The sequence below is a fragment of the Oryctolagus cuniculus genome, chromosome 2 (genome assembly GCF_051225735.1).
Source record: "Oryctolagus cuniculus isolate XC-2025 breed Fujian yellow rabbit chromosome 2, ASM5122573v1, whole genome shotgun sequence".
NCBI lineage: Eukaryota > Metazoa > Chordata > Mammalia > Lagomorpha > Leporidae > Oryctolagus > Oryctolagus cuniculus.
Window position 1 is genome coordinate 108,793,635 of NC_142868.1, and position 24,386 is coordinate 108,818,020.

Here is a 24,386-nt window from a genome sequence, read left to right on the forward strand (position 1 = left end):
GACTGCTTCTCTGCCCGACCTGCCAGTTTCCCTTTCAACAGTCCTGAAGCATCCATCCATTTTCCTTTATCCATGGCACCCCTGTTTCTCACAGTTCCTATGTGAATATATGATTTTGTGTTCCCTCCAGAGAGATTTCTATAGGATACTGTTGGAAATTCCAAGCTATTGGAAATTAGAAAATTCCAATATTTGGAATTGTGTTGATGGACAACTAATTTTTCATACAGTTTTTAAATAACTTTCCAATTGGATTTGCTCCTGGAGTTTTTTCCAAATTTGTTCTATGTTTCTCTTCCTAATAGGCACAGGTCATCTTTTCTTCTTCACTCGCTTGCTTAGATCCTTCTTTGTGGAGTAGGCTTTGGTCAGATTGAAGAAATTCTAGACTGAGACTTGTGCCTACCCAAGAGACCCTAGGCAGGGCGGCACATTCTTCTTTGCAACTACATAGATGGGCCTTCACACCCATTCTTTTTGGGATCAGATTTGGCTGGTAGCAGGAAGCCTGCTTCGATGGCTAGTGGCACTGTGTACATGTGTGTCTATGGACAGACAGACAGATGTCTGACTGAGGCTTGCCACTTATCACTTGTGTTACCCAGGGTAAACCACTGAATTCTCTGCAGCTCTCCACATTCTTGGAACTAATAACCCACAACTCACGGGGTTTAGTGGGGGATTTTGCACTGGGAGCATTTCCAGTGACTTGTAATTTCCTGTTCTAACCTAGGAGGAACCCTTAGAAAACTTGAAATAGTACAAGTTAGACACAATAGGCACCGTAAAGGCAGTGGAAGTTAGGAATGATAAAAATAGTGCCCCTAATATAGCACTTCCAGTGTTTCAGAGGACACTCATATTGTCCATTTAATTTACCCTCCCAATAATGCCAAGGGCTGTGTGAAGATCCCAGGACTCTCTGCAGGGAACTGCAGCATCTTTTTGGGACACTGCTATTATGTGATTTATTTGCGAGGAGTGAAATATCCACTAAAAAGCTACTTGGATATTAGGAAGGTAATGGCTGGTAAGAGATCATCCTGAGTGTGGAAAATTGGAGCCATTCAACCTTGTAGAAAAGAGGAGTTTTATGTTTCATTCCCAAGTTCAGAGAAAAGAAAACCTTTCCTTTTCTTTCCACTTTGTTTTTTTTGGCAAGGCTCAGTAAGACTACAACTCACATGTAAGACACACTGGGCCAGATTTTCAAAGAGCCTCTGTATTTTGCATGTGTTATATTTTTCATGCCCAGCTCCAACTCTGGGTGCTGGTAGAGTTTGTGAGGTGGAGGGTGGGCACAGACGGGCTTTTCACATTTGCTGTTCCACTTTGAATGTGGAAATATACTCACTTTTATGAGATTTGGTTTTCTTGAAAGTTGAGTTCCTTAAGGAAGCTTATACCTTGAGCAGCATAATCTTGAAATGAGCAGTTCTGAAAAAATAAATAAATAAACGAGATCTGTGTCTGACTGCGTGGATAGTAATAAGAATTGTTATATTGTCAAAAATAGAATCAGCCAAAACAGTTCTCCAAATTATCCTGGAGTTGGTAAGGGCTGGGGCCACTTTCCCTTACACACAGGTCGGCATGCCTTTTATCTTGGCAACTTTTGTCTAGAATGGACCTTCACTGGAGAATATTTGCATGTCTCAGAATTAGTGTTTGATAACAGAAAACCTTGACACTTTGGTTTATTATGGGAGAGATGTAGAGTCCTTCTTTCTGATGTGACCACTGGGGACTTTACACTCCCTTGTTTGGCTCTTTGCCATCTGTGTCTGTTAGAGTAGGAAAGGTACTGTAGTAGAAAATAAACAACAGAATCTCAATGGCTTGGAACAACAAGAATTTATTTCTTGCTCTCACTGCATATCTATTGTGAGTGGGAAGGGGAGGGGAGTGTCTGCCAGTCACAGGGACCCACAGTAAGGGAGGCTGCCCTGTGCACCTGCTTCCACATTCACCATAGCAGGAAAGGGGAACACGAGGAATCTTGCCCTGGCTCCTAAAGCTTGTGCTCATCTATGAGACCTCCACTTCTCATATTTTCTTGGCCAAATAAAGTCCTCTCACAATGCCTAACTTCAAAGCATTTTGGGCCGTTTGGTCCCATGCTGAGCCTAGACAGAAGATAAGAGAAAGAGCTAGGTGTCTTGTGACCCTCCCATCATCCATTAAATGGAACTATGAGGGAAGGGATTGCTCTAAATTATGATAATTAGCACTGCCCCATACATTTCTGAGAACTGATAGAAAAGCATTGTCATGAAGATCCAATAGTATGCCCCAAGTACTAAAACTCCTGCAGCCTTGGATCTTATGATACAGCAGCTTCAAGGACTATTGATGCTTTGAAATGTTTTCAGTAACAGTGACTATAATGAAAAAAATAGTGAAGAGCAAATATTCACCCATAAAGAGAAATGCATCCCTTAAGAAATTTTTTAACTTCACTTCTTTTTTCCTTTAAAATTGTCTTTCAAAAAATTTTTAAAAAGACTTATTTATGTGAAAGGCAGAGTTACAGAGAGAGAGAGAGAGAGAGGGAGGGAGAGAGAGATAGGGATATCTTCCATCATTGGCTTCTCAGATGGCTGGGCAAGGTCAAAGCCAGGGGCCTGGAACTTCATCTGGGTCTCCCATGTGGTTGGCAGGAGCCAAAGTACTTGGGCCATACTCTGCTGCTTTCCAAGGCATATTATCTGTGAGCTGGATTGGAAGTGGAGCAGCTGGGTCTTAAACAGCGGGGATGCTGGCGTTGCAGGTGGCAGCGTAATCCTCTGGGCCATAGTACTAGCCCCTGTCTTTTAAATTTTAATCAAAGAACGACATTGTGATCAGATTAATCAACATTTGATGAGTAGGAATTAAGACTCTTGGAGGAATTAGGGAGAGTAGACTTCTCAAGTTGCTAACATACAAGTTAGAGTCTTCAACTCATTTTTTGGGATTTGAGTGTCATCACAAACACCACTACCACCACCATCCCTATCAACTTCACTATACCACCATCATCACCAGCATAGTCACCACTATCACTACCATCACTAGGACCATAACCACCACCATTACCATCATCAACATCACAACCATCATCACCAACCATCACCCCCACCCCCACTACTACATCACCACCATCACCATTACCACCACCATCTCCATCACCATCACCCCCACCACTACCATCATCACCATAACCATCACCACCACCACCCCAACATCATTATCATCACCACCATCACCATCATCCCTATTGCCGTCACCATCACTACCCCCACTACCATCACCATCATAACCACCATGATCATCACCGATGCCACCATGACCACCACCATGACCACCATCGTTATCACCACAATCACTGTCATTGCCTTTTATCATTTATATAATGTTTCTCTTCAGACCATGACAAGAACCTTCAATTAGGTAAGATTTTTAATTAGGTTTGCTTTCTCTTCATATTGCACAGTCTAAGAAATAAAAAGGTCTATACAAGAAAACTAGTAACTCAAAAACTTCCTTGGGAACTGGGTCTGGACTAAACTTGTCTTTCTCCATTTTCATTCTATTTTCTGTCAATATTCTTCCTATGGTAGGTTTTCTTGTTAAACACCTTTATTCATTGCCTTATTATTTTATTTCAAAATAGTATTTTATTTATTATTTTTTGAGATAACATTTTTAATTTACATTATAGTCAAGGACTTAATGGTTCCACTAAATAAAAAGTTCAAAAAATAAACTTGAAAGAGACCCCAGAGCTCAAAAAAAAAAAAAAAAAAGTGACAGACATCATCACCAGTAGGTCTCAGAAAGGGTTGTGTGTTAGTGTGCTTCTGTCTCTTTTACTATATGTACCACTCTGGTATACCCTTTTGAAGTGCAAAGATACGAACAGGATTCCCAAAGGTAGGGTTGTTTTTCTTGCCAAATCCTGTTCCTCTGTGAGCAGAAGAAATGCTGGAAGGTGCATTCATGAGTAAGGTGACAAAGTGACCAGATCAGAGTGAGCGGGCAGAATCTTGCCAGCTGCAGATATCACTTCAGGTTTCCCCTGTTCGCTCTGAACTGGACATGACACTCCAGGTGGGAATCATGTTTCCAGTGGGCTTCACAGGGGAATCCTGAGGTCATTGAGCTGTAGAGGTTGTGGTTCTGTTGTGGCCTCTGGCTTATGAAGTCAGTGGTGTCTTGGATCCTTGCCCATAGCCTGTGCAATTGCCACAACCTTTTGTAATGCATTTGTGTCTCTAAACACCCTTCTTGGCTGGGGTAGTATGAAGACTAGAGGGATTCTGGCCCAAGGCTAAAGCCCTAGAGTTTTACTATTACCCTTCAAAATAGTAGCAAAACAAAGATGTTATTAAATTACCAATACTAGCTCCAAGTGAATGTTTTCCAAGAATTCCATACTTCCACCTCACATAATACTTTTTTCTTTTGGGGATTTTTTTTTTCTGAATCAGTTTCCTTCTTTGTGGCCCAATAATCTCCAAATAGAATTCTCTCCATCTTCCATCCTTCATCAGGAGAAAAACATAGTATCATTTTCTGGCAAGAAATTAATCTCTGAAAATGAAAGACAATATTTAGTGACCAAAAAAAAATCCAAGAGTACAACTTCTCTGATGAATCAGAACTGGATGTGATTAAGGGCTCAGTGCATTAAAACAATGCGCACCCACATCCATTCCTCCATTTCCCAAGAAAATCAGACTGTGCCCTTTAAGTAAGTTGGAGGTGCTTAACAAACTCTTTCAGTGAGCCATAGATAAGTGCATTGGCATAGTTTGAGGAAATGCATAGAGGAAATTAAAAATATTTATTTTATTGAACTAATAGTCCCGGCTGGAGATTAAAACAGCAATTGAGCCCACAACTGCAAGATAGATAGCTATTTAGCAGATTAGTTTCTATTTATTTAGTTCCCAACTGTCAACTTGAGTAGTTTTAGATTGTAACTCACTAAATGCTTATAAGAGAGTCCCATGACTCTAAGCCTGTCTGAGACTGTAACTTCAGATTGAAATGAACTTAGTCTGGGGCGGCATTGTGGCCCAGAGGGTTAAGCCACCTCCACATGTAATGCCAGCATTGCACATGGAAGTGCCAGTTAGAGTCCTGTCTGCTCCACTTCCGATTCAGCTCCCTGTTAATGCTTCCAGGAAGGCAGCAGAAGATGGCCCAAGAGCTTAAATCCCTGTTGCCGATGTAGGAGACCTGAATGGAATTCCTGGCTCCTGGTTTCAGCCTGGCCCCAGTTCCAGCCATTGTGTTCATTTAGAGGGTGAACCAAGATATGGAAGATCTCTCTGTTCTTTTGTCTCTCTCTCTCTGTCACTCTGCCTTTCAAATAAATAAATATTTTTAAATATACTTAGTTTGAGTATTCATATTGGTGGACATTATTTTTATACAGAGTTTGAAATTCCTGTGAACCTAGGTCAGCTAAGAATTTGGTATGTTGTAGAGAATTATGATCTTTTTTTTTTTTTTTTTTGACAGGCAGAGTGGACAGTGAGAGAGAGAGAGACAGAGAGAAAGGTCTTCCTTTGCCATTGGTTCACCCTCCAATGGCCGCCCTGGCCGGCGCGCTGCGGCCGGCGCACCGCGCTGATCCGAAGGCAGGAGCCAGGAGCCAGGTGCTTTTCCTGGTCTCCCATGGGGTGCAGGGCCCAAGCACCTGGGCCATCCTCCACTGCACTCCCTGGCCACAGCAGAGGGCTGGCCCGGAAGAGGGGCAACCGGGACTAGAACCCGGTGTGCCGGCGCCGCTAGGCGGAGGATTAGCCTAGTGAGCCGCGGCGCCGGCCGAGAATTATGATCTTAAGGCCATACATTTTGTTCTTGCTAGTTTGGAAAGTTCCTCATGCCATTTTATAATGTGCTTCAGAAGAAAGCATTTTAAAAAGCGTTATCTGTGAATCAGAGCTGGCTAGCTATTTTCATTTTGGGCTTTATCTCTTAGCTACTTGAATCAGAGCACACTGCTTAAGCACGGTTGTGTTCAGTATCATAGTCATATCTTCTTTGTGGATGTACAACTGCAGTACATACTTTCATTTTAGATTTATAAAGGAAGGCATATTTGTAATACAACATATTATGGTGAAGCAGCTATGTTTTTTCCCAGGAGATGGTAGTAGCTACAAATTAGATTTTAATGAGTGTTTGCTAAGTACCATGTTCAGGCAGTGGGCTGAAGGATTTTGTGTCCATTAGTTCCTGTGGAGACAGCAACTCTGTTTTATGGTAACTCTGATTACCATCATTTTGCAGGTGAGAACACTGACAACTCAGAGAGGAGACCTAACTCTTCCATGGACACCTACCTGGCAGTGGGAGAGCTGAGATGCTGCTAGCCTAGATCTTGGAGCTGAACGTGTGAGACCTCTCTTAGAACAGGCAACAAGCTGGGTATTTGATCGCTGTGGACAAGAAGTGGTAAGTGCAAGTGTGAAGCTGGCTTTCCATTCTCTTGTCCTTGGTAGAAATACTCATGTGAAACACCCATGCCTTTTCAAGCAGGCTGTCCATGGAAAGGCGAGTGTGGGCACACATTCAACACAATCCCCAGAGTGCTTTTGCACAGCGGCTCTTCCGCAAGATTACAAAGACTGGGAACCTAGCCCATTATTAATATTTTTGTAAAAAAATCATTCTGGCTTCTTTCAGGGCCGTATCAATTTCAAAGGTCGCTCTCGGGGTGGGAGCAACTGAAGTTGAAATGAACTGAATGTTAAATGTAGCCTCGGAGCGGAAACTCTGCTTCAGAATTGAAAAGTTGGTGGGATATTCATAGGAGTGTAATATGAGCACCGGATCCCAAGTCAGGGTCAAAACTTTGTTGCAAACTGTATTGGCTATTTGTAAAACTGGCTCCTCAGGGACTGGTGGAGGATAAGGTAAGAAGGCGGAGTGGGTTGGTTCCCGCCCAGCCTTGAGACTGTGGACTGCCCTTTCTCATGCTAGGGGAATCTCTTCTCCAGGACTTGGGGTTTTAGGAGGTGTCAGTGGTGGCCTCCAGTCCTCCCGGCTCTGGGAAGCCTATCCTTGACTCAGCGCAGAACTCATTTCTTCATCCTTGTCAACTGGTTTACACCTGAGAAATGGAAACGGTGGTGAAATCTATAGGAAAATCATCATGCTGCGGTTTGCAAGTGACACTGTTTGCCTTTTCCTAGATGGAGCTATTGATTTTTTTTAAAATCATGGAGGGATAGACCCATATGGGCATCATCTTAAGATTCTGGAATTATGCTTTAAAACTGAACAAAGGGATCAAAAACTGATGACCTAAATTTCCTTTCAAGAATTAACAAATCTCTTCCCCTTTCCCCTACCCTGCCGCCCCAAATCCTACTCATCTGTAGTTAATCTAAGAATTAACATTTAGCAAATTACTGCCTTAGTGCCTTAAATGAGGTATGTATGCCTAGTGGTTCAGTTAATTAGAACCCTGTGCTAATGAGGTCACGGGTTCAGTTCCCCAAGGGGGCTGGTTCATCTCGCTGTGGTCCCCCTCTGAATCCCAGCCAGCTCTCCAAATGGACGTTGGTCACAAATGCCATTCTGGGGAAAGGATCAGTGTGGACTTTTCACCATTTGTGGGGACAATAACTCCGAACAGATGCCTTGAGTTAGTTTGGAATAGGACAGGGATCCCATGGGTACCAGGATGGTTACCCCAGGGGCTGCAAGGACTTCTCACAGACTATGCCTAGGGCCACACTTCCTGAAGGTGGCTTCCATACTGGAGAAATAGGTTGATGTGTGTGGGAAGTTCCAATCCCACCAGTTAAAGGGAAACATCACCTAATAACAGTAGGGGGCGGAAGGCTTCATCTAGATTCAGAGGGGCGCTTGAGGGGAATCTTGTTGAATTTTCACCCCTTATCTGAGTGATGCATGGTCACTTTGGCCTCCCAGCTGACATCTGGACCCCTGCTAGTCACAGCTCTATTTCTCACAGCCAGGCTGCTGCACCTGCTGCAGTAGCTATGAGCACTGTGAGGGAGAGTGAGTCTCCATTCTCTACTCCCAGCTCTCTTTTGGAAACCCCTTTTTCATGTCCAGTTCTGAGGCGACTCTCACCAGATCATGACCAGATGCATGGATATCCTCTGGGGCCCCTTCTTGGATTTAGGGAAGGAAAATACTTAATGAGCTGCAGCTGTGCCTGGTAGCATTTGCCACTGAAACCAGCAACCTTGGGGTGGGCATTGAGCTAGTGGCTAAGATGCCTGCATCCCAGATCAGACTACGAGTTCAATCCCTGACCCTGGATCCTGAGTCCAGCTTCTTGCTATTGTAGACCCTGGAAGATAGCAGTGATGGCTCAACTCACTGGGTTGCTGCCACCCACATGGGAGACCTGGAGTGAGTGCCCACCCTCCACTCCAGCCCAGCTGCTGCTTTTGTGGGCATTTAGAGAGTGAGCCAGTGAATGGGAGCTCACTGTCTGTCTTTCTGCTTCTCAAATCAATCAATCAAATTTCATAAATAAACCAGCAACTCCTGCTGGCTTTCTGCTGTCTTCCAAGGACAACTTCTCCCTGGCAGAGACAAATTTTGTTTTTGTTTTTTAAGATTCTTAGCAATTTTGACCACTGAATGCTTTTCACCTGGAAGAAGGGTTTGTACATAGTAGGGATTCAATAAGTGTTTCTTGAATGAATGAGTAGATGAAAGAATCAAATCAGTTCCATTTATTTTTAAAGATTTTTAAAAATTTATTTAAAAGGCTAGAGAGAGAAAGAGAGAGACAGAGAGACAGAGAGACAGAAGATCTTCCATCTGCTGGTTCACTCCCCAAATGGCTACAGTGGCCAGGGCTAATTCAGGCAGAAGCAAGAGCCAGGGGCTTCATCATAATCTCCCACGTGGGTGCAGGGGTCCAAGCACTTGGGCCATCCTCCACTGCTTTCCCAGGTGCATTAGCAGGGAGCTGGATCAGAAGTGGAGCAGCTGTAACTCAAACCAGTGTCCATTTGGGATGCTATCACAGCAAGTGGTGGTTTAACCTGCTCTGCTACAGCACCAGCCTTGAATGGACTCCATTTAGACAAGGGCAGTGTTTTTGGTTCTTTTCTTTTTTTTTTTCTTCCTCTTACAAAATAATATGTGGTTGTTGAAAATATCTTAGAAGATAGAAATAAGCAAAAATTGAGAAAATAAAAACCACTCACAGTGCCGTTCCTTGGAGATAACCATCATTGCCCTTTTTGGTTTCATGATAACTATTTATGAAGAGACTTCCGAACGCTTGTGGAGGGACAGGTGTTATGGTGCCTCAGGTGAAGCTGCAGCTTGTGATGTTCACATCCTACAAGGAGGTCCCTGGGATTGAGTTCCACCTTTTTTTTTTTTTTTTTAAGATGTTACAGAGAGAAGGACACACACACACACACACACACACTCACACATATCTGCCATTCACTGGTTCATTCCCCACATGGCTGCAACAAGCCAGTGGTGGGCCACACTGAAGACAGAAACCAGGAGTTTCATTCAGGTCTCTTACATGGGTGGCAAGGGCTCAAACACTTGGACTATCTTACACTGTCTTTCCCGGGCTGTTAGCAGGGAGCTGGGTATATTGAGCAGCCAGGACTTGAACTGGTGCCCATATGGGATGCAGGCATCTCAGGCAGTGGCTTTACCTGCTACACCACAGCATGAGCCCCCCATGTCCACTTCTGCTCCAGCTCTTTGTTAATGCACGTCCTGGGAGGCAGCAGATGATGATTCGAAGGTACTTAGATTTCTGCCACCCACATTGGAGACCTGGTTGGAGTTCTTGGCTCCTGGATTCAGCTGGCTTAACCTTGGCTGTTGTGGAGAGTGAGCCAGCAGATGGAAGATCTCTGTCTCTCTGTCTCTCTCTCTCTCTGTTAAACTGCCTTTCAAATAAATACACATAAATAAATCAACTTTTAAAAAGCCCGTGGAAATAGAATTAAGCGATACATTAATTATAGTGAAAGATTTAAAAATCCATGCATTTGAGGAGTCATCCAAAAGTTTATAAAAAGAGTACTATGGAAAAAACTATGCATGGATTTCAATATTGTTTTGCACCAAAATAAGCTTATCTGTGAATTCCATTTCAATGAACTTTTAGAAAGAACCTCATGCCTGTCCTTCACAAGGGAATCAGATAGTATGTGTCATTGTTCAATCTTTGTGACTTATTATATCAAAAAGTTTACATGATATGATATATTCTTCCACATTATCAATTTTAATTTTTTTCAGGGTATTTCATTGTATGATACTAGTTCAATTTAACCAGTTGCATACTATAATATCCTTGTGGGTAATATGTTTGTTTGTTTCTTGGTATAAGCTCCTCCAATAAAGTCCATGTTTTTTTAATTCAATATGTGTTGATCAGAAAACTACCACCAGTTTGTACTTCTATCTGCTAAAATCTGGTGTGCCATCACTCTCCTCCTTTGCTGAACAGTGAATATTATATTTTTTTTGAAATTTTTGCTGGGGCAGGCATTTGGCATAGCAGTTAACATATTGGGACAGGTGTTGTGAGAGTACTGGTTTGAATCCTGGCTCTGCTCTCTCTCTTTCTTTTTTTAAAGACTTTTATTTATTTGTTTGAAAGTCAGAAACACAGAGAGAGAAGGAGAGAGAGAAGAAGAGGGAGATCTTCCATTCACTGGTTCACTCCCCAAGTGGTCGCAACGGGCTAGGCTGAAGCTAGGAGTCAGGAGCTTCCTCCAGGTCTCCCAGATGCGTGCAGGGACCTAAGCACTTGGGCCATCTTCTACTTCCTTCCCAGGCACATCAGCAGAGAGCTGGATAGGAAGTGGAGCAGCTGGGACTCGAATTCATGCCCATATGGGATACTGGCACTGCAGGCAGAGGCTCAGTGTTCTGTACCACACTGCCAGCCCCATGGATCTGCTCTTAATTCTAGCATTCTGCTAATGCAGATTTTGGGAGACAGTGGTGATGCCTCAAATATTTGGGTACTAACAGTGGTTGTGGGCATTTGGACAATGAGCCACAGGATGGGAAATCTCATTGTCTTTCTGTTTCTTGGTGTTTTAAATAAAATAAATAACTATTTGCTAATTTCATAGGCATAAAGTGTATCAATTTTATTATTCATAGAATTCCTTTTAGTAATATTGAAACTGAATATTTTTAAAAATGCTATTTATTTATTTATTTATTTATCTGAGAGGCAGAGTTAGAGACAGAAAGAGGGAGAGACAGAGAGAAACGTCTTCATTCGCTGGTTCACTCCCCAGATGGCCATAATTGCTGGAGCTGAGCTCCAATCAGAAGCCAGGAGCTTCTTCCTGGTCTCCCACATGGGTGCGGAGACCCAAGCACTTGGACCACCCTCCATTCCTTCCCAGGCCATAGCAGAGAGCTGAATTGGAAGAGGAACAGACAGGACACAAACTGGTGCCCATATGGGATGCTGGCGCTGCAAGCAGAGGCTTAGCCTATTATGCTAAAACACTGGCCCCTATTTTTTTTTAATCTGGTAATTTTTATAGGGGGAGAAAGAGAGAGAGAGAGACAGAGAGAGTGAGTGAGCTTCCATCTGTTAGTTCATTTCCAAAATGCTCATAACAGCCTTGGGTGTGGTGGTATGAACCCTGAGCCAGGAACTCAATCCAGGCCTTCCATATGGGTGGCAGGACACAATGACTTGAGCTGACTTCCAGGCTCTGTATTCGGAGGTACCTGGAGTCAGGAGCCAGAGCCTGGAATTGAACCCAGGTACTCTGCTGTGAACACAGATGTCTTTACTGCTGATCCAAATACTGACTCCTCAGGGCTGGTGCCGCCTGCAGTGCCGGCATCCCACATGGGTGCTGGTTCGGATCTTGGCTACTTCTTTTCTGATCCAGCTCTCTTCTATGGCCTGGTAAAGCAGTGGAAGACGGTCCAAGTCCTTGGGCCCTGCACCCATGTGGGAGACCCGGAAGAAGCTCCTGGCTCCTGGCTTCAGATCAGTTCAGCTTTGGTCATTGCAACCATTTGAGAAGTGAACCATAAGATGGAATAAGATGCCCCCAACAACACACACCCCCTCTCCGCCTCTCTGTGTAACTCTTTCAAATAAATAAGTAAATCTTAAAAAAAAAAAAATACTGACTCCTCTGGCCATTTTTCATCTCTTTGCAAATCACCCATTAATGTCTTCGAGGACCCATTAATGTAACTTGTGGGTGCAGAATACCTGCCCTCTATTTCACTGGGTCATTGTTGAGAATTTGTTGGAGGGGCCGATGCTGTGGCATAGCAGGTTAAGCCTTGGCCTGTGGTGCTGGCATCCCATATGGACATTGGACTTGATTCAGCTTCTTGGTAATGACTTGGGAAAAGCAATGAAAGATGGCCAAGTGCTTGTGCCCTTGCCTCTCATGTGGGAGATCTGGAAGAATCTTCTGCTTCTTGGTTTTGGCCTGGCCCAGCCCTAGCCAATGCAGCCATCCTGGGAATGAGCCAGTGGATTGGAAGATCTCTCTTTCTCTCTTGCTCTTGCTCTCGTCCCCTCCCCCCCAACTCTTTCAAATAAGTAAATATTTTAATGACAACAAAAATAATTTGTTGGAATAATCTATTTGGAATTTTTAAAAAGACTTATTTATTTATTTGAAAGGCAGAGGCAGAGAAAGAGAGAGAGGGAGACAGAGAGAGAAATCTTCCATCTGCTTGTTCACTTCCCAAATGGCTGCAAAAGATGGAGCTGGCCTGATCTGAAGCCAGGAGCCAGAAGCTTCATCCACATCTCCCATGCAGGTGCAGGGACCCAAGGACTTGGGCCATCTTCTACTGCTTTCCCAGGCCACAGCAGAGAGCTGGATCGGAAGTGGAGGAGCCAGGTCTTGAATGGGCACCCACGTGGGATGCCGGCACTGCAGGCAGCAGCTTTACTTGCTCTGCCACAGCTCTGGCCCCTATTTGAATACATTTAAAACCTACAAAGCAATACACAAACACGTTGATCAAACATGTGACCTGGTAGGACAAGGACAAGGAGGACCAACAGGCTGCATAGGGAGTTCTGAGCATGGGGCTGGTAACTTCTGCTGGGGAGCGGCGGAGGGCTAGGGAGAGACACCTGTGGAGAAACAGAAAGGCGCCATTGGCAGAGAGATTGAAGAGCTTGGAAAGGTCACTGGTTATTACAACAGGCACAATACCGGGGCTGGCAGCTGGAAATGAGAGCCAGTTACAAAGGGAAGGGAGTAGGACTGGCCAGGAAACTGTAGGACGCTGCAGAGACCAGGTGGGGGTGGGCAGGCTTTTCCTGAGATGCCCTGAAATCACCCGTTGAGTGCTGCTTCTCTGGAGACACACCTGAACTCCGGGCTCGCCCCAGCACAGATGTGTTCAAGAGCAGAAAGAGGAACCGGGGGCCCCTGGAGACAGGTGTGGTCCCCTGGCTACAGCACAGCTGTGCTGCTTTCTGCTAAGTGCCTGAAGTAGCCGCACCTGCAAAAGGCATGCAAACTAGATGTATAATTAAAGATAAAAGTACTACAGAATGCCCCCAGCCTGACCCTGTTTATGTAAAATGATACACAAGATATAAACACACACGCACACATGCACAGTTATATAATGTATACTGCATATGTGTTCTACATGGATATGGGTTATGTCATGCATGCCCGTGTGATTTCAAGACAGGGACAATGAAGCAGGATAGAGAGAAATCCTTATCTTTGTTTACCTTTTTAAGTAATGATGGGTCTTTCATGGAAAGTGCATATCGTGCAAAAACTATGCATGGAGTGCACCAAAAGAAACTTACACCTTAATTCTGTTTTTCCGCAGACATGTTGAGGTACCCTTGTGTTGCTGCACTTGTTACAGTATGTTTTATTTTTCTCACTTGAAAACAAAGAAAAAAATTAGAGTGAACAAGATGTAAATTGCCACCCTCCCCTAGGCAGCAGCTCTGGGTGGGGAATTCACTAGGTAACGGGAGCTGAGCTCTGGGCTGTCATTAGAGCCAGCGCCAGCCCTGGCAGGGGAGACCCAGGGAGCACCTGAGAGTCACACCTGGGCCCCGCCGTGTGTGCAGTGGTGGTGCTCTTGGCCATCTCACACCTCCGTGACAAGGGGACACCTGGATGACAAGGAGGATGCTGTGCCTTCTTGGCAGGCAGAATCCCCACCAACAGGTACGGCCGCTTCTGGTCTGGGAGCAGATGTGTTCCCTCCTTGCAGATCAGCTGTGCGGCTGGCTTGCTTTGAGGAGACAGGAATTAATTACAGGGCAGAGAAGAGGAGCCTGGTGGAGGGGGGAGAAACGGGGACTTTGCTCTCCTTGGGTCCACAGGCTGCCATTGCAGTGGATGAAACAAAGTGTCTGGTGTTTTATGTTACTTTACCTCCTGCAAGCTGCATTTTAAGGCAAAACCCCATTTCCTATTTTGTCCACGTACCAGGCACTGTGCAGGGGCATGGGGACCAGGTGAGAAAAAGGCTGAGGTGACTGCTGCCCTCCTGGAGGGTACAATGGTTTGGGGACATGGACAGTACACGAGGGACCAAACCAGTAGAACATATCATCACACGTGGTCATGACGGCTGAGAAGGAACGGCTGTGCAGGTGACGATCAGGGTCCAGAGGCTGTGACACATTTTTATTTTTATTTTTTTAAAAAGATTTGTGTATTCATTTGAGAGGCAGAGTTACAGAGAGAGAGGGAGAGAAGGGGAAGCAAGGAGATCTTCCATCTGCTGGTTCATTCCCCAAGTGGCCTCAATGGCCAGGGCTGGGCCAGGCCAAAGCCAGGAGCGAGCCAGGTCTCCCATGTGGGTGGCAGGGGCCCAAGCACTTGGGCCATCTTCCTCTGCTGCTTTCCCAGGAGCATTATCAGGGAGCTGGGCTGGAAGTGGAGCAGCTGGGGTTTGAACCACAGCCCATGTAGGATGCTGGTGTTGCATTGCAGGTGGTAGCTTGAGCTATTGCACCACAAGGCTGGCTCCTGTGACAGGTTTCTCTGAGTAGACGGCATTTCCAATGAGTCAGGAATGAAGAGGTGGGACCAGCAGGTGGATGGGGTCGGTATCAGCATGGGGCTTGGCCAGGTGTCTGCAGTCTGAGCTGGGCTGGGATGTGGTGAGAGGAGGTGCCCTTGGTGTCTGACTTGGTAACAGTTGGGGAGTTTGATTTGATCTGAAGAGCAAAGGCAAGACGAATGTGCTTAACAATCTAGTCTACTGGTATAGCACACCTAAGCCTCAGCGTGGCGTGTGAGAGATTTGTTCAATGTGTACAAAATAAACACAGTAGATCCATTTTTGCTGTTCTGAAATATCTCACTTGACATATTTGTAAACTTTGGTTTTGACCATCATTCCACAACTGGACATGAAAAGCCACCTACTGCCATGTAGATTTATTTTCACAGCAAGACCAAGCTGTGGAGGTGAGAATAAAGTCTGCTGCTTAGCCAAGCTGGGGAGCAGTGGTTCATGAGATGAGACAGACCTTGCTGCACCAATGGCCTCAGAGGCCCTGGTTGCAGGAGTTTGTGGTGAGCAGGAAGAAACTAGGGGTGGCTCTGGCTGTCCCCATCACCACTTCTGGTCTGCTAGTGTCTGCTGGCCAGGTAAAAAGGAGACTTGGTCTCCCTGGCCTCACTCTACAATCACTGAACATCCACAACCCCACCTTAATCAGGGCCCCCAAATCCTGAGGTTGGAGTGAGGGCCAGGGAGGTGAGTGGGAGTCCTGGCTTTCTCCCCACTCCCAACATGTGAGCATTTGTGGCTGGGATGGCTTTGGCTATGCTCATGAGCACAGGTGAGCACCTGGGACCTCTGTTGCTCTGTAGCCCTGGCCTCCCTCCCTCCCTCTATGGAATTATTTTCAAGAAAGGCCACTGTGTGAGGTCCCTCCAGGTCTGTCAGCACTTTGGGACACACATGAGGCATTGAATCCTGCCAGAGAGGATTACCAACCACCTGGGAATCTGCATTTGCTAGCACACTCCTGCTGGTAGCCCTTTGGGACAAAATGATCCTTTGGCAGTCTCAGCAGCAGCATGTAGAGTATGGCACCCTTTTCTGAGCTTGAAACAAAGGCACCTACAATCTGAGTTCCAGCCCTTTAGAAAAATGGCATGCACCTGGCATTTGGCACTGGCAGCCACCGGAAGAGAGAGTATAAGGCAGAGAGATGAACCTGGGCTTTGAGGGTTGCAGGGACCTGGGTTCCAGAGCATGCCCTGCACTTACTGCTGTGGGATGAAGGAGCAGGTGATTTAAATGATCTTACTAGAGCCCATTTTAGCATCTTAACATGGGAGTAGCACCATCTTCCTCATAATATGAGGAAAGATCGAAAATTTTGTGGTAAGTGGAATTAAAAGAGAAGTTTATTCTGGTGCAAAAACTTTATGAAATCCATGCACATGAGGGGTCTTTAAAAAGTTAATGAAAAATGCTTATTATGAAAAAACTGTGCATGGATTGTTTCAACATTTTCTTTCCTTTTTTAAAATAAAATCTTTATTTCAAAGGCAGAGTTGTAGACAGACAGGGAGCAGGAGAGAGAGAGAGAGAGAGAGAGAAGAGAGAGAGTTTTTCCATCTGCTGATTTATTCCCTACCAGGTTGGAGCCAGGAGTCAGGAGTCCTTGGGGGGTCTTGCACATGGGTGCAAGGATTTGGGCCATCTTCTGCTGCATTCCCAGGTGCCTTAGCAGGAAGCTGGATCAGAAGTGGAGCAGCCGGGACTCAAACCCAATGCTCACATGGGATGCCACTATCATAGATGGCAACTTAACCCACTGCGCCACAACACTGGCCCCTCAATATTTTCTTTACACCAAAGTAAACTTATCTTCTATTTTTTTTTTTTTAAAGTTTGTTTATTCATTCAAAAGGCAGAGTGACAGAGATAAGGGAGGACGAGCAAGTGAGAAAGAGAGAGAGGGAGAGAGGGAGAGAGGGAGAGAGGAAGAGGGAGGGAAGGAGGGAGACAGGGAGAGGGAGGGAGGAAGGGAGAGAGAGAGGGAGGGGGAGAGAGAGAGAGAGAGAGAGAGAGAGAGAGGGAGTTTCATTCATTGGTTTACCCCATCAATAGCCAAAGCATCTAGAGCTGGCCCAGACTGAAGCTAGGAGCCAGGAACTCTATCTGTGTCTCCAATATAAGTGGCTGGAACCCAAGTATTTGGACCACCACCTGCTGCTTTTCCAGGTGCATTAGCAGGAAGCTGCATCGGAAGCAGAGCAGCAGGGATTTGAACTGACACTCATATGAGACGCTGGGGTCACATGTGGTGGCTTAACCTGCTGTGCCACAATACTGGTCCCAGTAAGCCTATCTTTTAATTTCATTTTCCACAAACTTTTTCCGAAGTTCCCTTGTGTATTGGTGAGGATTAAAAGAGAGGAATTAAAATGTCTGGCACACACAAACACTCAAGAAATGTTGGTCTCTATGCCCCTTTGTCCTTAATCATTTCGTGAATCTCTCCCCAAATAGAACATCCTTCAGGGCAGACTCCTTCCCAGTTTGTCTACGGGACATCTAGAGGATGTGAAATTGCTTTGTGTGTTTTGTGCTAATTGAACCTCTCACTTTAAAAGAGGCAAGAGGAAACCTTGAACAATGAGCCTTTTTAAAGTAGTCAGCACTGGACACCCATATCAAAGATTATTCTTATTAATATACTTGCTTATACATGGACCTCCACACATCAAATATTTAGAAGTGGTAGCTGGAGAAGCCAGCGCAGTGGCTGGCAGGCCGTGGGGGCGTTTCCCACGTGTGCTGGGGGGTGGTGCAAACCCAAGCAGGGGAGACCCTTTAATTCTGTGACATGGTCTGGGGGCTCCAGTGGGAGCTACTCTTGGCGCAGTGTCTCCTGGCTCTGGCCTGTACTGGAGCTGTCAGGACTCCCACATAGCCCATCCTTGCAGGCAGCTCTCTTTGAAGTCCACAGGAACTCTTTGAATGGAAAACATACACAACGGGGTGTTGATGCAAATAAGAATCAGACCTGATGTATGCAGGGAATAAAGGTGCTTCTCACCCTAAATATCAGCTCTTTAGCCTGGAAACTCTGGTTTGATCATTGAATAAAAGAGCCCTCCTCTTCTCCCTTTAAAAAAAAACACCTCACACTCCGTCAGCAAAGCTCCACCATCCATTTGCTCAGGAGATGATAAACCAGCTAATTATTAGAGAGTTTTAATTAAGCAACAGATATAGACAGAGCAGGGATCTGTTTTTACTTTAAACATATCAGTAGAATAAACACTCTCAATTCCAGGGAAACTTGCTAAATGAAAAAAAATAAACACTGCTCACTTTTGAGATATCACTCATTGAGTATGATAATTTAGAAAAATATCTCTATTAGAGACAGTTAGAGAGTTTTTTTGGGTTGGAAAAGCCATCGCCGTTGGAATCTAAAGCTGCAGTTTGTAGACAGGTTAAGTAAATTAAATCACTCACTGTCTTTTTTTTTTTTTTTCCAATGGCTTTAAAAGTTAAAGGTAATTTGCAAAGAAAATGCTCAGTTTGAATTGGTTTGTAATATCTGTTAATGATCTTTAAAAAAATCCACTTATTCACAATTCTGTCCCTGAGGGAATTACAGTGTGCTATCAGAAAAAATTCCTAAAATCTGAAATGTCATTAGCTAGTGATTTCTTTGCAGTAAAAAGCCCCGAAAAAAAATTATAGAAGGTATACAAGTGCACAGGACAATCACTTTGATGAATAATATGTGTTTTTCATAATGTTTCATACCTGAAAATGCAACAATTGAGATCCAAGCTGCTAAATTACAGAGCTGTCTTGTGAATTACCTAGGTGTAGGCACACCTTCTGTTTATTTCACACAAGCATTGCGTTCTTCCATATATTTATAGATTGTTGATGTAACAACAGTCTTGTTAGGAGCTTCGATTATGTTCATTGTGTTTACCTTTTGAAAGCACAGGGTGTTGCCTTAAATCAGGCCTACAGGTGTTGCCATCCGGGGGATTAAAACAATAGCCAGGTTCCCAGGGCCAGGTGCCCTGAGTGGTGGTGCCAACGCCAGAGTTTTGCTGCATCATAGATAACAGAGCTGTGAAATCTTACACCAAAGGGAAACTCCTTCCTGACCCCAGCTGGTGATCAGGTTTTGCCTGGAAGCAGGGGGAGTCTTTGTAATACAATGCGGGGCAGTGAACTGCAGATGCTGGTTTGGCTGCTATAAATAGCTCATCTTTTTCATTTGGGGAGGGGAGGTTCAATTTTATTAAACTATCAGCTATAGGTTAATTATACATTTCATAAGAAAGCCTCTTCTGATAGCCAGCCTAAACTTGTCGCCTTTTAACCCTGCTTGCTGTTATAAGGCTAGAAGTGTATGAACCTTTTAGGATTCTCATTGTTTTATCCGTTGAGCCATTAGCTTTTGTTTTCTTGTTTTTCCCACTTCGCAAGTTACTCATCTCTTAGCTCAACTGGAGAGGGTCCATGTTCTATTCATTTTCTCCCAGGGGAAGGCATTCTCTTCCTCTTAGACCGCTGACCTGACATCATATGCATGGTTCTTATTTCCCCGCTCTGTAACGGACCGAAGGAACAAATAGAGCTCAAGTAAGAACCAACGTGGTCATCCAATAAAAAACTGATTGATTTTAATAACGATTTCTGTAACACTTTCTGTTTTTCTCCAGTGTGGTTTGGATATGGTTGTCTCCCAAGGGTCCATGTGTCAGAATTTTGGTCCCCTGTGTGGCTGTGTTGGAAGGTGGTAGGAGCTGTAGAGGGAAGTGCTTAGGTCTTTGGGGACAGTGCCTTAGGAAGGGAGGGTTAGTCACCTGGGTTACTATAAAATAGCAAGCCTGGTGTCTCCCTGCCCTCTGGCCATGCCGTCTCTCCCTCTCACACATACTCCTACTGTGTGGTTCCGTGTGCTCTGAGGTGACCTGGCCAAGGAGGCCCGAGCTGGAGTCGGTGTTATGCTGTTGGGACTTTGAGCTTCCAGGACTATGAGCTAAATAAACCTCTTTTCTTTGTAGGTTACCCCACTTCGGGTATTTCATTATAGATACAGAAAGGAGACTAACATGGGGCTCTATGGATGGACGACGCAAAGAGCGGAAGCATGTGCCTCAATGTGCCATCATCCCAGGAAAAGAAAAAAATATAGCCAATGTTTTCATGTGCCCTTGAAACGGAACTCCACCTTCCGCCTTGAAGGTAGCCACTGTCTTGACTTCTGACCCCAAGATTTGTTTTCCTTTTCTTGAACTTCGTATAAATAGAGTCATATGGAAGGTATTCTCTTTAAAGATTTTAATTTTATTGTGGTGAGAACAGTTAGCATGAGTAGGTGTCCTTTTGTGTCTGCTTTCATTGTCTCAGGAACATTGTGTTTGTGAGCTGCATGTCATAGTGTATTGTCTCATATTTTCTTTGATTGTACTATTATGGCACAGTGTCTCCATTTCACCCACCCTGATGAACGTTTGGGTTGTTTTGAGTTTAAGGCGATTTCAAAGAATGCCGCTGCAAACTTTCCTTTGCATGTGTCTGTGCTGTGTGCATCCTTTCTGTTCAGTCTTGGAGACACTAAAGGGGAAGCTACTGGATTGTAAGACTTGACTGACTATAACTAAGCTTTAATAGCTAATGCTTTTCCCAAGAGATTGCCTCAGTTTCCACTCCCACCAGCAGTGGGTAACAGTTGCAGCTGCTCTGTATCCTTGTTGGCACCTGGTATTCTCAGTCGTGTTGGTTTTGGTAATTCTGTGGCAGGTGGTAGAGTCTCATTGGGGTTTTCTTATTTTCTTAAAAAGATTTATTTACTTATTTGAAAGAGTTAGAGAGAGAGAGAGAGAAGAGAGACCAGAAAGATTTCTTCCATAGGCTGTTTTGTTCCCCAAATGGCCACAACAGCTGGGGCAGAGCTGATCCAAAGCCAGGAGCTGCTTCAGGGTCTCCCACGTGGGTGCCAGGGTCCAAGGACTTAGGGCATCATTTACTGCTCTCCCAGGCCATAGCAGGGAGCTGGATTGGAAGTGGAGCAGCCAGGACTTGAACCGGCACCCATATAGGATGCCGGCACTGCAGGTGGTGGCTTAATCTTGTGCCACAGTACTGGCTCCTTCATTGTGATTTTAATTCACTTTCCTTGGCTATTAATAAATCAAGCATCTTTTTCAGGTATATTGGCCTTTTGTATATTCTCTTATGTGAATTTTTTTTCAATTATCCTCATTTTCCTATTAGATCGTTCATTTTTCTCATTGATTTTAGAAGATATTTATATATTCACTACCTGCAACACTGCCATGCCATAAGGACATGGATTCAAGACCTGACTGTTCCACTTTCAATCCAGACCCCTGCTAATGTGCCTGGAGAAGGAGTTAAAACAAATCACAAAATATCATTTGGGGCTGGTATTTTGGGGTTGTGCAATGCTGCCTGCAGTGCCAGCATCCCATATAGGTTCTGGTTTGAGTCCTGGCTTCCCAGGACTCCTGCTAATGGGCCTTGGAAATCAGAGGGAAATGGCCCAAGTGTTTGGGCCCCTGCACCCACATGGGAGACCTGGAAGAAGCTCCTGGTTCCTGACTTTGGACTGGCTCAGCCCTGGCCAGTGTGGCTGTTTGGAGAGTGAATCAGCAGATGGAAGATCTCTCTCTCTCTCTCTCTCTCTCTCTCTCTCTCTCTCTCTCTTTGTAACTGTGCCTTTCAAATACATAAAATAAATCTTTAAAAAAAGAAGATATTTATATATATATTCTAGGTATGAAGCTTTTTGGTTGCAAATATCATTTACCCTCTCCAAGCTTGACTTTCACTCTCTTTAAATGGTATTTTAGATGGACAGATGATTTTAATTTAACTATACTTTTAATTTTAATACAGTCTAACTTACCAATAGTTTCTTCCATGGTCAATGCTTTCTATGCCCTATTTAAGGGAACTCTGCTTATGCCAAGCCATGAAAGTATCCTCCTTGTTGCTCTACCTTTCAATAATCCACATAGTACTGATACAGTGTAAGGTTGGACAAAGCTTTTTCTTCCCTGTATGACATGCATTCCCTCTGCACTGCTGATGAAAAAGACTTCCCTTTCTTCAATGCTCTGCCGTGGTAGTTTTGTCATAAATCAAGCACTCATCTAGAGAGTGATCATATGACTTTTTTCCCTTTATTCTGTGTGCATGGTGAATTATTGGATGATAAAACATTTTTTTTTTAAATTGAGAAGCAGGAAGGCAGAAAGAGAGAGGCAGATAGACAGAGAGAGTTCCCATCCTCTGGTTCACTTCCCTAATGCCTGCAAACAGCAGGTGGTTGAGGGGTGTGGACGAGAAGGGAGGCACTGGAACCAGGAGCCAGGAATTCAATGCAGGTTTCCCATGTGGGTGACAGGAACCCAATTACTTGAGCCACTACCACTGCCTCCCAAAGTTCGTATAATTAGCTGGATGCTGGAGTCAGAAGCCAGAGCCAGACGGTGAACCCAGGTACTCTGATGCAGGATATGGTCGTCATCATTGGCATCTTAATCACTGGCCCAAATAGCCATCTCTGAGTGGGTTTCTGGAATATTAAGCTGACCTTATATTTTGGATAAATTTGCTTGTGATATTTTATGGATTGCTGCATGGGTTTTGCTCATATTAGTTAAAATTAATTTTTATGGTTTTCAAGTGAAATTTATCTGTAATTTTTTATGTATAAGTCCTTACTGGTTGTTTCATCAAGGTTCAGTTTGCTCATAAAATGAGATGAAAAGTATCTACCTTATATTCTTTTAAAAATTCAATTCCAGTATGGTAATGGTAATGACAGATATGCAGACTTTGTCCTGGTTGAGTATTTACCACAATTTTATTACTTTCCAGGCTTCTGTGTATTTTGACTTAGACTTCCAGCAGCAGGCTGCTTTTGGGTGAATTAGCACTGGAAAGGAAGTAGCCTGAGACTGTGTTCTGCGGGTGCACTGGAGCTGGGTGCTCTTGAGTCCAAGGTTGGAATCTGTCACTCCATTCCAATCCTGGAGTCCATGATTAAGGCCCGTACCGAGTTGAAAAGAGAACCAATAATAGGAGAAGCCTTTTTGAATGCATAATGAAAATTCAGATAAAACAACTGATTCCCACCAAGAATCTTCAAAGTAAGTTCTATGTTTGACTTTTGATTCCTTCAGCCACTATTCCAGACTTTATTATTATTTAAAAAATTTGTTTTCAAATATTTTATTTTTATTTGAAATAGATAGAGATAAAAACAGAGATAGAGATAGAGAGAAATAGAGAGATAGAGATAATGATAGAGATAGAGATCTTTTATTTGCTAGTTCACTCCCCAGATGGCTGTAATGGTTGGGGCTGGGCTGGGCCAGAAGTCAGGAGCCTGCAATTCCATCTGGATCTCTCATGTGGGTGTTTGGGGCCCCAGCACTTGGGCCACTGTTTTTCCTGGCACATTAGCAGGGAGCTGGATTTGAAGCAGAGCAGCTGGGACTCAAATCAGCACTTGAATATGGGATGCCAGCCTTGCAGGCGGCAGCATTACCCTCTTACCCTCTGCACCACAAGGCCAGTCCCCAGACCTAATTTTTAAAATCTCCTTCTGTACTGTATAAATCATATATCACCCCATTTCTGCTTTCCTACCTACTGTTGTCCTAGCTCTTGCCTGGGCTGTGGCATTTGTGTGCTTCCCAGGGTGTATTTTGTTCTCTGCTCAGCCATTCAACTGTTCACTGTAAAATGGAAAGCTGGCTGTGGTCACCCTTGTCTGAGAATCTAGTGCTCACGGCTCTGCATTGCCTTACAAGGCTCACTGACGTGGTGCAAGTTCTCCCATGACCTGGTCTCTTTGCCTTTTCAGGCTGCTTCACAAAATACCCTGAACTGGCTAATTTATAAGCACTAGACATCTATCGCTCACAGTTCTGGATGCTGTGGAGTCCAAGATCAAGGTGCTGATGAATTCAGCACCTGGTGCTTGCTTCGTAGGTGGTGCCTTGTTGCTACATCCTCCCGTGGTAGAAGGGGCTCTTGTAAGCCTCTTTTATGAGGATACTAATCTTATTCATGAAAGTGGAGCCCTCATGGGCTCATCATTTCCTAAAGGCTCCACCTCTTAATACTTCCACCCTGGATGTTAGTTTCCCACACAGGTCTCTTGGCAGAACACCTCTCAGACCATAGCCCCCGGCTCTCGCTCGCCTCTCCAGCCTGCTTTTTGTCTCACTCTTGCCTTTGGTTTGATATTCCTGCAGCCCTGTCTGCTAGCTAGAATCTGGGATTCTTTGTGTTCCAGCTTTTGCCTGTGCTAATCTTTTTTCCCTGGAATGGACTATTGTTATCATTCTCTTGGATAATCCGTTCTTCAAGACTCAGCACAG

General features: G+C 44.4%; 1 long non-coding RNA gene across 5 annotated transcripts in view; it reads left to right on the top strand.

Moving 5' to 3' along the window:
- LOC108175989 (uncharacterized) overlaps positions 1-24,386 on the top strand; it is a 58,973-nt gene that overhangs the window by 27,703 nt on the left and 6,884 nt on the right. For all 5 annotated transcript variants that reach the window (XR_016230163.1, XR_016230160.1, XR_016230164.1 and 2 more), the window contains exons 2-4: positions 6,286-6,450; positions 20,031-20,211; positions 22,876-23,147. This is a non-coding gene — a long non-coding RNA (uncharacterized LOC108175989). The remainder of the gene's footprint in view (positions 1-6,285; positions 6,451-20,030; positions 20,212-22,875; positions 23,148-24,386) is intronic.